Source organism: Desmodus rotundus, chromosome 5 (genome assembly GCF_022682495.2).
Source record: "Desmodus rotundus isolate HL8 chromosome 5, HLdesRot8A.1, whole genome shotgun sequence".
Classification (NCBI taxonomy): Eukaryota; Metazoa; Chordata; class Mammalia; order Chiroptera; family Phyllostomidae; genus Desmodus; species Desmodus rotundus.
The window spans coordinates 32828093-32842474 of NC_071391.1; positions in this window are offsets into that span (position 1 = coordinate 32828093).

Here is a 14382-nt window from a genome sequence, read left to right on the forward strand (position 1 = left end):
CAGTAATTGGTAGGTTTACTTTACATGTATTTGTATGTCTTCAGAGCTTATTCATGGCTCTATGTGACTATGTTCAACCTGAAGTTTCAAAGGCACAGGTGAAATCACTGCTGCCTGCTAGCTGGTGCTAAAAATTTCACTCTTATTAGCTCTTGAAGTTCAAGGTTAAGGTGCAAATAACCCTATAAGAGTAATACTCCCAAGTTATTAGTCATGTTTACCTCAGTGCATATTAATTTCTCATTTTGTTTTCCCGAGAGGACCTTTCTTATTTAAAATATTTTTTATTGTTCAATTACAGTAGTCCCCATTTTCCCCCATTGCTCTGCCCTGCCCCACTCCCACATTCAGTTCAGTCCCGTCCCCCCCCCCCCCCCCCCCCCCCGCCCCCGGCACCATTGCCCTTGTCCATGGGTCTTTTAACTTGATCCTTCCCCTTCTTTCCCCCATTATCCCTCTTCCCCCTCCCCTCTGGTCACTGTCAGTTTGTTCTCTATTTCCATGTCTCTGGTTCCAAGAACACCTTTATAAAAAGACCTTGGGTTTCTGAGGGAAAAAGTGCCGTTCAAAATGGGTAAGTTATAGGGGAGAAGGATCCTTGATGGGAAGACTAGGAATGTCCAAGTTATTTTTAGCTTCCCTTTTCTGCCTTGGACCTGCCCTATTTACTTGTTACTTCTTGTTATTGTGACAATATGAGATGGTACCTAATTTCATAATGCTTTGACATGTTTGAAAACTTCCTAAGTTATAAATTATAATAAATTGTTTAAAAAAAAAACATGAGTGATGTGAAAACTTTGTTAATGCTATACAATCTCAAGAATTCACCAAAAACACTGTAGGGCTTGCATCAATACAGTGATGTTTTGAAATGGTGCTTTCTTTAGAAGCATAAATATAAAATTTAGAATCTTATGTACAAGTGAAATTGCAACTCATTTTTTACCTTATACTCTTTTGCAGAGGAGGGGTGAAATTACACGAGGAACATGAGTTAGCATGTTAAATGTCATTCTATTTCTAGTTAAATTTGAAGTATCTGTACCACTTGAGATAATACAGAAGGCATAGTTTCCTTTGCTCTTTTTTTTTTTTTAAAGATATTTTATCTCCTGAAGTTAATAGGCTATATAGCTCAGCTCTTTTCTTGGCTGATCCAGCTTTCTAGATCAAAAGACTTTTCTGCTCTATCTTTAACATTTTCCATTGCTTTGGCTTTGAATTAATGACCCTGAATGACTTGGGCATATAAGTGGAACATAGTTTAAATGCCATCTCTCAGCCTGTGTACTTTTTTTGAGGAAGTGCATGCAGAAACCAACCATATACATTAAGATGCAACCTCTGTTTGGGGTTCAGAAAATCTTAAGTGCATGAAATGTTGAACCATTTTGTATTCTGCAGGACTGGGCTGTAGTGATGCTGTGTCTGAGAGTTAACTGTGAATTTGAGTGAACTGAGAAATAGAAATATTGAGGTTATAATTATCTTGCCTGTTTTAACTTATTTAAAAAAACTTATCAGTGAACTATTTTTTAAGGAAATAGGACCATGTTAATTGAGAACCGAACTGTGTACTCTATTTGAACGTACATTCTCTTTTACCATTTTGCAACACCAAGCTCTGCGCTTGGCATAAGTTTTAAGAGAGAAAATAGATGAACACAGCTCTTGAATTAGTACTTACTAATATTTTTCTTTTTATTGTCAGTGTGAGATCTAATAAAAGAACCATTAAAAAGTCATATTTATAGTGAAATGGTATGATATTTTGGATTTGCTTCAAAATAGTCTGGGCTGAGGGCAAAGCAGTGGGCTAAGGGAGTAGATGAAACACGATTGGCCTTGAATTGGAATTGCTGCAGCTGGACGTGATTACATGGCGGTTTGTTATACCATTCTCTCTATTTTTGTGTATATCTTTGAGGTTTCCTGTTAGTACTTTTCAAAAGCAAGTAAATTGTACACACAATTCGAAGCCTGAATTTAATTATGAATGATGCTTATTCTTTTTATGTCTAAATAAAATTCAGACTGTTGTATTAGCATTAAATACTATGGAATTTAATACAGTTGAAACCAACATAAACACATGATAGAAAAGATTATTGTTGGTATATAACCAATTGTATAAAAACTATTGTATCTAGTTCAGTGTTTTAGCTGACTTGACAAGGAGACTTTTGTTAGGAGGAATGTTGGTGACTACTAACCAGGTAGGATATGTTTTAGCACCATAGTGGGGCATTTTTACTAACAAAAGTTCTTACTGGTGATCTTTAATGGTGTGTTTTATGGGTAGAGGAGACTAAGGGAGAGAAGCAGAATCGTAGAGTTTTAGAGACAGACAGATTATTAGAGATCACCTGTGCCCAGTGTTTATTCCTTGGGCTAGTCAAACCTGCAAGAGCCTGGGCCAGTGTAGTCCTAAGGTCAGGCCAGACCTAAAGCAGCAATCAAGGACACCTTGTGGTAGAGGCTTCCAGTCTTCCACTCTCACCTCATGGCTTGTGTTCCTCACCCTGACTGTTCTGTATCTCTGGAGAATGCAAAGTCTGCATTGGTAAAATACTGTGATGTACCTTAGGTTAATATGCATAAAGTCAAATTTGCTTAAATCCACTTCTGTACAACTCAAAGAACATCTGTAATGTAAAAGCTAAAGAGCCTCCATGGGTTCCAAGTTAGTTTTCCAAACCAAATAGCTGGGACTCTTAGGCTACTTGTTCCACTATGATTATTGTGCACATGTGACTGCCCCCTTTCACAGCTGCATTTCCCCTGGGAATCCATGCCCACGAGACTTACATAATTTAGCAGCATCACAGAGGAGGTCATTCTCATTTTACTCCTAATTTTCCATGCCTCAGGGCCTTGGCAGGGAACAGAGTTCTGGGAAAGGGCCATGCTGCTCTGAAATCAGACCTGGAGCGGGGAACACCTGTTCACCAGGCAATGAGGGTCACTGACCTGTGGATTGGCTACATTGGGCTGAGTGTGCACCCCTAACTAAATTACAGGCAACTAAAGTTGAAATTAAGATGAATGTGGTATAGAATTTATCTAAGGATACAGAATGGCGTGGTAGACACCAGACTTACATGCCGGGTAGAAATGGCCACCATTTATTGAGGGTTTACTGTGTGCCAGGAACTCTATAAGAATCTTTATATATATTTTCTTATTTAATTGTGCAGTGGTATCATAAGGTAATTGTTACCATTTTACAGATGAGGAAATGAAGATTCAGAGTGGTTAAATAACTTGGCCAAAGTTGCATATACAGTAAGTAGCTGGCCCAGGGTTTGAATTCAGTCCTGCCTGGCCTTATAGCATGTCTTTTTAATAACTATACTGTCCTTACATTCTGTGGGTAGACATGGATCAGGTCCTGAAGGGTCTTACGTATCATGGGGACTAGACACCTGGATATCTTTGTATCCTTTCCCCTTTCTCTGGGAGTTGTCCCTGACCTACCCAGGACCTTCTTCCTCTGGGTACAGTGTATAGTTGAACAAGGGATTGATTCTGATCCAAACTGAGCAAGTAACACTGGTTCAGGAGCATTGGACTTTAAAGATCATGTAACTTGCAAGACTAAGGATTGTATTTGGGGGTGGCCAGTCATGTTTATTGTCTACTATGTACCAAGGCATCGTTCTAGACACTAGAAACAGCAGTGAACAAAACTGCACACTGTAAATACTGTGTTAGACAAAGGCAAAAATCTTGCCAAATGGAACTTGCATTCTAGAGGGTATGTGTGAGAGGAGCAGAGGGAGAAGCTGGTCTGCATAGAAGGCAGACAGAAGAGGTCATACAGCCTGTTGCAGGTTAGATCATTGTTTTCGGTTCTTTACCCCTGTACCCATTCTTTTGCCATAGCTTCTTGATGGATGGCCTCTGACTTTGAGCTTGGCCAAGTCCCTTTGCTTTGACCAATAGACTGTTAATGGATCTCATCTAAGCAGAGTACTTTCATGTACCATTCTGTTTAGAGACTGAATAATGTTCTTTTGTATGTGCATGCCACATTTTCTTCATCTGTTGTCTGTCGGCCATTGGCTTGCTCTGTGGCTTGGCCACTCACTGCGAATAATGCTGCACTGAATATGTGAGTGCAGATATCTCTTCAAGATCATGATTTCAGTTTTTTGGATATATACCCAGAAGTGAGATTGCTGGCTCATATGGTAGTTTTATTTTTAATTTTTGAGGAACCTCCATAGTATTCCCCATAGCGACTGTACCAATTTACACTCCCGCCAACTGTGTCCAGGGGTTCCCTTTTCTCCAGCTCTGCACCAGCAGTTGGTATTATCTTCTGTGTGTGAGTATTTTGTATATAATAGCCATCCTAACTGCTGTGAGGTGATATCTCATTTTTTAATTGAATTTATTGGGATGACATTGGTTTGCAAAACCATACAGGTTTCAAGTACACAACTCAATAAAACATCTGCACCCTGCGTTGAGCTCATTTGGGTTTTGATTTGCATTTCCCCGATGATTAGTGATGTAGAGCACCTTTCCACATACCTGGTGGTCATTTGTATGTCTTCTTTGAAGAATTGTCTATTCACTTCCTTTACCAATTTTTAATTAGGTTATTTGGGTTTTTTGCTGTTGAGTCAGAGTTCCTTATATAGAGATAGGATAGAGTATTTGGACGTTAACTCCATCAGATATGTGGTTTGGAAATACTTTTCCATAGATTGCTTTTTCATTTTGTTGATTATCTATATTTGCTTTTGTTGCCTGTGCTTGTCATGTCATATCTAAGAAATGATTGCCAAGATGATGTCAAGAAGCTTTTCCTCTATATTCTCGGAGTTTTTACAGTTTTAGGTCTTACATTTACATTTTTATTCATTTTGAATTAATTTTTATGTATGATGTAAGATAAAGGTCCAATTTCATTCCTTTGCCTTTGGGCATTCAGTTTTCCCCAACACCATTTATTGAAGAGACTGTCCTTCCCTTATGGTGTATGAGGGTGGGCCCCTTGTAGCACAGGCTTCCCCATCCAGGTGAGTGTTCTAGGAACCTATCTGTATTAGTGTGCCAGCTGGTGTTGTGTGAGAGGCTGTGTTTGGCTTCAGGGAATTTTTTTTGAGACTCTTGTCAATGTGTTTACCCATTATTTTTTAATTATATTTTATTGATTATGCTATTACAGTTGCTCTAATTTTTCCCCCTTTGCCCCTCTCCACCCAGCACCCCCAACTCCCTCAGGCAGTCCCCACCCCATTGTTCACATCCATGGGTTATGTGTATAAGTTCTTCGGCTACTCCATTTCCTATCCATCCCCATGGCTATTCTGTAACTACCTATTTATACTTCTTAATCCCCTCACCTCTTCACCCATTCCCCCACACCCCCCTACCATGTGGCAACCATAAAAATGCTCTATGTATCCATGATTCTGTCTCTGTTCTTGTTTGCTTAGTTTATTTTTTAGATTCAATTGTTGATAGATATGTATATATTGCCATTTCCTTGTTCATAGTTTTGATCATCTTTTTCTTAAATGAGTCCCTTTCACATTTCATATAATAATGGTTTGGTGATGAACTCCTTTAGTTTTTCCTTATCTGGGAAGCTCTTTATCTGTCCTTCAATTCTAAATGTTATCTTTGCTGGGTAGAGCAATCTTGGCTGTAGGTCCCTGCTTTTCATGACTTTGAATATTTCTTGCCAGTCCCTTCTAGACTGCAAAGTTTCTTTTGAGAAATCAGCTGACAGTCTTATGGGAACTTCCCTGAAGGTAACTAACTGCTTTTAAGGTTTTCTCATTATTTTTAACTTTTGGCATTTTAATTATGATGTGTCTTGGAGTGGGTCTCTTTGCATTCATATTGTTTGGGACTCTGTGCTTCCTGGACGTGTATTCTAGTTCCTTCGCCAAATTAGGGAAGTTTTCTTTCATTATTTTTTCAACTAGATTTCCAATTTCTTGCTCTTTCTCTTCTCCTTCTGGCACCTCTATGATGCAAATGTTGGAATGCTTGTTTTCCCTGAGGCTGTTTATACTATCCTCATTTTTTGGGGATTCTCTTTTCTTCTTGTTCTGATTGGTTGGGGTTTTTTTGTTTGTTTGTTTTTGTTTTCCTCTTTATGTTCCACTTCTCAATGTCATCTACTCTACTGTTGTGTCCCTGTAAATTGTTCTTTATTTCAATTAGTGTATCCTTTATTTTTGACTGGATCTATTTTTATGCCGCTAAGGTCCTCACTAAGTTCCTTGAGCATCCTTATAACCAGTGTTTTGAACTTTGCCTCTGCTAGATTGCTTATCTTCATTTTGTTGAGTTCTTTTTCTTTCTCTTCTTTTATTTGGACCATGTTTCTTTGTCTCCTCAATTTGGCAGCCTCCCTGTATTTGTTTCTATGTATTAGGTAGAGCTGCTTTGACTCCATGTCTTGGTTGTGTGGCCTAATATAGTAGGTGTCCTGTAGGGTCCAGTAGTACAGCCTTCCCTATACTTGAGGTATATTCTTGGTGTGAGCTGAGTACACTTTCCTCTTGTAGTTGAGTCTTGATTGCTATTGTCAGGTTAATGGGAGGGATTTACCCAGGCCAGACAGCTGCAAGGACTAGCTGTCACCACTGACCACAAACCTCTGCCCTTTGTAGAGGATCAGTTTTGCAGGGGTAGGCTGGTGGTGCTCCAGTATGGTCTATAACTGTCCACTGGGTGCACAGGCTCTGGGGTTTCCTGGGAGGTGCAGGCCTAGGTCAGCGGTCACCTGTATTCTGCCCAGGGCCACCGTGCATGAGCTATAAAGCCATTTCAGATGGCTGCTACTTGTGCTGGGCTTGGAGATTCCCAGGTGAAGCCAAGCTGTGAACCTAGGCTGGCTGCTGCCAATGCAAGACCTGGGACTACTTAGCAAGAAGTCTGGTGGTGTGGAGCTTACTGAGGCCAGCTGTTGCTTGTTTGATAGGATTTAGGAAGTTACGAAGCATGAGCCAAGACCACCTGTTCATGTGGAAAAGTCACGGTTAATAGCTTGAGTGGGCCTGTAGTTAGGTAGGATGGAGTCTCAGGGGATCTCCATGGTAGGGCAAACAGTGTTAGCCAGGTTGATGGAGTCTCAGATAGGGTACCTGCATGCTGGTTCTGGTGCTTTGTTGGAGGAGGGTTCAGAAAGAGGACAAGGGCCTCTCCCCGCCTTTCTGTCTGGGAGAAGGCTGCTCCCAGCTACTACCTTGATGCCAGACACTTCAGTTCCTCCCTGTATGCCACAGGTTCCTTTCAGGCTGCTACTCGGGCACTGGAGCTCAGAGGGAGTGAGTCTGAGTAGATGAGTCTGTGTGTGGTTTTAAGGGGAATTGCTTGGGAGTCCAGAAGTTTCTTCCACCAACTCAATTCCCACCAATTTTTGCAGAAGCTGTGGGGACTTACCTTCCTGTCACTGGCACCCTGGGCTGGTGGGGGGCCTGGTGTGGGGCTGGGACTCCTCACTCCAGAGATATCCCTCCTGAATTTTTATCTACCACATGTAGATATGGGACCAGCCCGTTCCATGTTTCCACCCCTCCCACCAGTCTGGATGGATGTGGTTTCTTTAATTCTGTAGTTGTCAGACTTCCATTCAACTCAATTTCTGAGTGGTGCTTGTTGGTATTTTAGTTGTAAAATTGATGTGATTGTGCAAGGAGGTGAGCCACATCTGCCTATGCCATCATCTTTGCCTTCTCCCGTTTCAGGGTGGGTGATTTGTGAGTGTGACCTGCCCACATCGCGCTGAGTGTTCAGCAGTTTTTGACCAAAAATGGCATGACCCCTGTGCCCCACCCTCCCTATTCACCCAATCTCTCCCCATGCAACTTTTTGTTGTTGTTTCCAGGTGAAAAACGTCCTCAAAAGGAAATGTTTTGCCAATGGGGAAGAGGTGAAACAAAAAATGGCATAATAGCACTAAAAGGCATCAAAATCAATGAGTTAAAACTCTTTTGAGCAGTGGAAAAAACATCTTGGTAGGTGTGTTGCATCAAATGTAGAGCACTTTGAAGGTGTCTGAGGTTTAAACAGGTAAGAACAAATACACAATGTTTTATAAATAAATTTTTTGAGGGTCACCCCTTGTATACTTGGCATCTTTGCTGAAGATTATTTGACTGTGTGTGGGGTTTATATCTGGGTGCTCTGTTCTGTTCCAGGGGTCTATGGCTGTTTTAAAACAATCTCATTTATAATTGCTTTAAAAAAAATGAAATACTTACAAATAAGCTTAACCAAGGAGGAGAAAGACTTAAAGACTTATACACTAAAAACTGTGAAACACTGACAAAAGAAATTAAGGGAGAACAAAGAAATAGAAAGACATCTCAAGATCGTGACTTGGAAGAACTAATATGATTAAAATATCTATGCTACCCAAAGTAATCTGCAGATTCAATAATCACCATCAAAATCCCAGTGGCATTTTTTAGAAACAGAAATAGAAGAAAACAATCCTAAAATTCATATGGAACCATAAAAGACTCCAAATAGCCAAAACGATTTGAATAAAAAAGAACAAAGCTGGATGCAATGCACTTTATGATTTCAAAATACAGGGTGGGGCAAAAGTAGGTTTATAGTTGTTTGTATGGAAAATCATACAATAATTAATAAATAATACAAGAATAAACTTTGTTTCCTGTACTCACAACCTTAAACCTACTTTCGACCCACCCCTGAACATTACAAAGCATTTTAGGTTTTCTTGAGTGCGATCTGAAAAGTCTCAAAAGTCTGAAAATTCTAAAGCCACCTTTACTTTTCACTAGAGATGAATTACGTGAAGGTATACCTTACGTGATAGTTGTATTACAAATATGATTTTACTTTAGAACAGTAGAGCTTTAGCTACAGTCTTACTGTACACCTCTTGTTGCCTCTAAATACCTTTTCTTGTGACATGGTTTGAAATTATCTTTTAAATACCAGCTTTCTGTGTTCCACTACTAAGGCTACAGCATATATTTATCAAAGCTTTTCTGCTCGCTAGGACACCTCATTGATTACATACTGAGCTTATATCAATATTGGGCTTGTTGACCTGCCGGCTGTTTAGAAGTGAAGCCTTACCAGACCATCTGTCAATCCCTGTTGTTGGAAATGCTTTTCTCTGTTACTGTAATGAAATCACTAAAATCATTTCCTGTTCCCAGTCCTTGTTCAGATCTTCTATCTATTGTCAATAAGAGGATATTAAAATCCTCAGCAAAATCCACATGTCCTTTTCATAGTGGTTCACAACGTAGCACATGGCTTTGTGTTTTAGTGTTGGAAATAAATAATGATGTCAAGTCTATTGTAATAAAAGAAGTCTGCTTATTAAACTCCAAAGCTGTTTTCTCTTTGACATCATGGAGTCTGTTTATAATGATTTTTTATGAGTTTTCCTCCTTACAGTTCAGGGTTTATATGATTACATTAGAAATTGAAACATTTTGGGGAACACTTCCTTCACAAAACTGACACTTTCCTGCTTAGTCAGACCCTTGCAGACTCCAACAATGGGACTGTGGGAGGAAGGGGTAAAGAGGCTTTCTGCATTCTCTGGGAGGAGTCTGACTTCCTGGAGGGTGAGCTTGCTGCCAGGAAGGAGTGTATGTTGAAAGCAAGGTTGGCTGGGTGGGTGGGGGATGTATATGTATCATAGTCCACAATTCAAGAGAATGTGTATACATAGCTTTATTATAAGTGACTTCATGTCGGGGCATGAAGTTTTGCTTTGAGTGGTGTCTGTTGACCCCTTACCATCTGGCATCTCTGGCAGTTCACTCTTCTTTGGGACTGAATTTGGGGAGGCTGGTGGCATTTGTGGTCTTTCTTCGAAATGCATTTGATGTTGGCCTTTTCCGACCTGTACCCAGCAGCAAGGAGTTACTTGGGCCAGTCAGCAAGCTCTTCCAGAGGAAACTTAAGTCCTTTAGCTTCCCCATCACAGACAAGTCTGTACTCTTGTCACAACTGCTAGAAAAAAAAATCTGTTGTTGTGGACCCTGGAACAAAGTCCCCGAATCTAATCCTCTGAGTTCTTTTTATATGTGTTTTAGGTTTAGACAAATCAGGCAACTGTCTCGTTTGTCCTAAATAACTTCTAGAAGTTACTTCAATTTTTATGACTATAGTTTTCCGTATTTAAAACAATTTGGAGACTTCTTGCTTTAAATGCAGGCTGTTGCTTATTGCCCACATCAAGTGATCTCTGGTCTTTAAAGATCCAGATTTTTAGATGAGCCTTGAGTCATCTGAAAATCTTACATTTTTCTCTTCCATTCTATTCGGACATGTTTTAATGTGGGTTGGCTGCTTTCTTTAGAGCAATTGTAGAAAAAGCAACTCACGGATTACTGCGTCACTTCGAAACTGCCACAGGCTGCACTCATGGCCCCACAGGACGCTGGAGGATCACGCTGCAGAAGCCCTTTGGAGGAACGTGCCAAGTGCTCCGTAACCATGAGTTGGCCCTCCTTTGATGGAGAGATTAATAGTTTCCATAATCATATCATCCTGTTGCTCTGTGCCCAGAGTTTACTCAGACTTGAAAGAAATGGAAACTAATTGAAAAAATTTTTTTTCTTTCTTGTCTCCCCTCCAAGTCTCTCATCTGGAAAAGTGATGAAAAAGAGATTCAAGAGTTTGTTGCCAGAGGGAGCGGAAATGTTTATTTTCTTTTGCAATTCTGGATAAAAGAAAGCAGTTGGATGGTGGGGATCGTATAGGAAGGGGAGTAAGGGTATATAGCTCTGCTGCCTAAATAACTAAACAGGACAGAAAGCCTGGGAAGTGGACCCAGCATGCTCTTGGAAGGGTGTCCTGTGAGGCCACGAGTGTCTGGTCCTGGAAGTAAGGACAGAGGGAGCAGAAAAGGGGTTTTGTAACCAATAATGGTTGTGATCATACGCATTGGTCTAGTGATGTTTATGTGCCTCCTACCACAGAGGGGCTGCCGTGAGTTTATTCGCCACACCCTGAAGTTTGGGGAATTCTTACCTCTAGTTCAAATCTTTGAGCCTTGGAGGGTTTCAGTGGGCAGAGGATTTGGTCTCTGGGAGAACTGGGTTATTGTTAATAGAACACGGGTCTCTTGTCGTATCTTCATTCAGAGATACATTTCCAATACGTGATCAGTAAGTGCTTTGTTGACATTCACCGAACCAGTATGAGAGAAATGGAATCGTAGACACCTGTCATTCCTTCATGCCGCAGTATGTTGTGACTTGTTGAATTTACCATGTGTTAAGTGCTGTGCTCAGTCAGTGGGATTTAGAGGTAACAGTTCAAGAAAGGAAAATAAGAGCTAGTTATGGCTGTTCATTCATTCCATCACTGTCTGAAAGTCAAGATCCACATCCCTTCCTCTGAAGTGATGTGCTTCCCTCCTCCAAGTTACATGTGGTTGGAGATTTGGGGCTCTCTCGAGGCTTACATAGTTGCAGGAGATGGGTAGGTCCTTTTGTGGGTGACTCCCCCTGCACTTTGACGCAGCCCAACAGTAAGGTCGCCTTCCACTGTCGCCCACCCTACATGACAGTTAAGGACAGCAAATAAATGTTTGCCCTCACTTTTCTTGTGGGACCTCACAAAGAAATCACCTCTCTAGCTGCTCCTATTCCAGCCGAGGGCCTGGCCATTTCTTGCCTGTTGAGGGAAGCTCTGAGGTTTAGGTTTCTCAGGCTGTCTGAATATCCCATGTAATATCAGTGGTCAATTGAGAGCTAGCGGACGTGCAGGCCGGCCTGCCACAGCAGCGCATGGCGGTGCCACAACAGAGTCTGGAGGGGAGGAGGGGCCCTGGTGCAGGAGGCGGGAGGAATGGTGTGTTTGTAAGATACTCAAGGGTTTGTCGTCAGTGGGAGCTAGGGTGAGGCCTAGTCACTCCGGGAGCACTGTGGAGCCTGACCCAAGCCAAAAGAGGCAAAATCGTGAATTTACATCAACTGTAGGGCGCAGCCTCAGACATCGGCGAGGCAGCCAGCAATCTGGAAGCTAAGAGGTCAGAGTCGGAAAGAGCACAGTCCTCTTCACACCCACCGTGAAGTCCCTGTCGCTAGGCCCCTCCTCTCTATCCCTTGGTACCTTCTTAGGAGGAAGCCATTTGAGACACTGAACCATCTTTATTTTTTTTTAAATAAGAACTGGCCATGCAGTTCTTAAGGGTCTATTTAAATAATTGGACAAGAATAAATTTAAACTGAATTGGATCTTGGGTTTATTAATTTTCCTGCTACTGACAGATGGGAGGTAGTTTCAGAGAAACACCAGCTTTGTTATGGTGGCAAAATGAAGCTGTTAACCTTTTCTTTCCACTCTCAATAATAGTGTGAGTTGCATTCTCAGACCCTGTAACATGGAAAAAGAGTCAGAGGCTACAGAGTGGCCCAAGTTGTAGCAGATAAAACTCTCACAGACTTCTGGAATTTCTATAGGCGGATGTACTCAGTATTCTTCCACATAGACTCATTTCCGAGAAAAGAAAGAGGACAATAGATAAAAAAGATACTTCATGACATTTCAGGAGGCTGACTGACTTGTGTCCAGAATCCGGAGGGACCACCTAATGTGTTACACAGTGTTCCTCTAAATGCTAACACATCTAAAGGAAAAGCGGAACTGAAGAATTCCAAATTCATTTTATACCCAGTCGCCGATGTGGAACTGGAGAGACTGCCTAACTTGTGCTCCTTTATATTCAACAGGCATTTACTGATTATCAGCCACCTGCCGGGCACAGTGCTAAAGGCTGGGGACACAGTGCTTGGAATACGGCAATTATTGTTCCACAAATGTTACTTAAATGAACCAAATGTTACTTAAATGAAAAAAAACTATGTTTCCTATCTAGAAACAGACTTATGTGAAGCTAATGAAACAAGCTTAAAGCAGTGGTTTCCAAACTCTGATGCAGGTAGGAATCACCGGGGAACCTTTTAAAGAAAACTGATGCCTGGGTTCCATCCCTGGACATTCTGATTTCATTGGTGTGGGGTGCAAACTGGGTATGAGGATGTTTAAAGCTCCCCACATGTTTCTTACATTCAGCAAAGTTTGGGAACCACTGCATTAAGGGACTCCCACTTGCTGGGGCCCTTTCTAAGATCCTAGGAGGTGCCTAGCACTTTTTTTTTTTTTTACTTTTTGTATTTTTTCTATTACCATTTAACCCCCTTATACTCCCTCCCCTGTGTTGTCCGAGTCTTTACGTCCTTTTTCCTTTTGCTCAATCCTTCCATCCCCTAGTCCCCCACCCAATAGCTGTCATCCTGCTCTCTATGAGTCTGTCTGTATTTTGCTTGTTAGTTCAGTTTGTTCATTAATTCCACCTATGAATGAAATCATATGCTATTTGTCTTTCTCTGACTAGCTTATTTCACTTAGCATAATGTTTTCTAGGTCTATCCATACTGTTGCAAAAGAGTAAAATTTCCTTTTTTTACATTTGAGAAATGTTCCATTGTGTAAATGTCCCACAGTTGTTTTATCAACTCATCTGCTGATGGACATTTGGGCTGCCTCCATATCTTGGCAATGGGGATAATGCCTAGCACTTTTGAATTTGAAATTTTGTATTCTTTTTCTTGAACAAGGACCCTACATTGAATAAGCTTCAGGTGCCACAAAATCTGAATCTGATTTTCTCCATCCTTGAGGTGGTCTTAGTCCAAATCAGTGGGATCGTTAGCTAGCTTTTTTCAGAAGTGTAACTTGGCCGAAAGCTGCCAATTAACAGTCCTCTTATGGCTACCACCACAGGCAAGGTAAACCACTTCAAGCAACAGATGCCACTATGTGTGGTCTTGCCCCTCTTTTTTTCCTGGCCCATGACTGAGAGTGATTTTTGCAATGCTTCCAGAAGGAACTCCACTTCGGAGTGGAAGAGCTGGCTGCTACAAGTGGCAGGATACTGTAGTGTTACTGGGTTTTGCACGATACTGATTGGATTTCATGGTCAGCTAAGTTTATGACATTGTAGCATTTCCGGTGCAAGGCCTTTACAAGAGACACACTGGTCCTCTCGAGTGTCCCTGGAGCTCTGTACCCTACCACCCCCGCTGCCTTTCCCGGAGGAGTTGCCTGGTGATGCTTATAAGGCTGATTCAAAGCTCTACAAAATTTATTCAGTGATTTTATTGCAGAGGCAAACAATAGCCATTTCTGCTGCACATGTGGGCCAGGGGCACACCTGGGAGTGTGTCTCCGTGACTCTCCCTCAGTGGGGGAGCACGAGCCCAGCCCGAGGAGAACAGAATGAACAGCTCACTGTGCAGCAGCTGCTGGGAGGCTCTCCCGGGCTCTCCCCTGCTCTCCCCAATGTTTGGAAGTGGCTCTAAACCTGCTAAGTGGCCGTATTTACCGTATTCTGCCGTGGATAATATG